Source organism: Gavialis gangeticus, unplaced genomic scaffold (assembly GCF_001723915.1).
Source record: "Gavialis gangeticus isolate Ggan-Ray unplaced genomic scaffold, GavGan_comp1, whole genome shotgun sequence".
In the NCBI taxonomy this organism is placed as follows: Eukaryota; Metazoa; Chordata; order Crocodylia; family Gavialidae; genus Gavialis; species Gavialis gangeticus.
The window spans coordinates 154,446,628-154,447,166 of record NW_017729025.1 but is presented as its reverse complement, the minus strand read 5'-3'; positions in this window follow the sequence as shown (position 1 = coordinate 154,447,166).

Below are 539 nucleotides of genomic sequence, written 5' to 3'. Positions count from 1 at the left end.
AATCTGAGAGTCAGCCCAGAATAGGGTGGCCATTGAGGTACCTCAAGAACTGTCCCCACAACCATGAATGCCGTGTGCCTCCCAAGGCTGGGGGGGCATGGCAAGCTCCTGTAGGCAGCAGTGGCAGTGTCAGCAGTGAGCAGAGAGCTCCCGCAGGCAGCCATGGCGGTGTTGGTGGCAAGGGTGGACTGGGCGGGGAGCTTCAACAGGCAGCTGTGGCAGTGTCAGCGGCGGGGGGTGCTGAGTGGTGAACAATAGAGGACATAAAGGTATCTAGTTTCATATCAATAGAGGACAAAGGACAGAAGACCAGAAAGCTGAATTGTCCTTTATAAAACTGGATGAATGGCCACTCTAGTCCAGAATTGTAAGTGGCCTTACTACTGGCAAGCACCCTCCGCCCCCCATCTGGGGCTTCAGATGTTTTCAAAACCTTTGGTGGGCATCCTATGTATAGGCCCAAGCCCAGAGGCTTGGGGTTCGGATGCCCCTGAGCATCGGCGACTGGTGCTGCCTTACTCAGGGCACGTGCCCCCCCC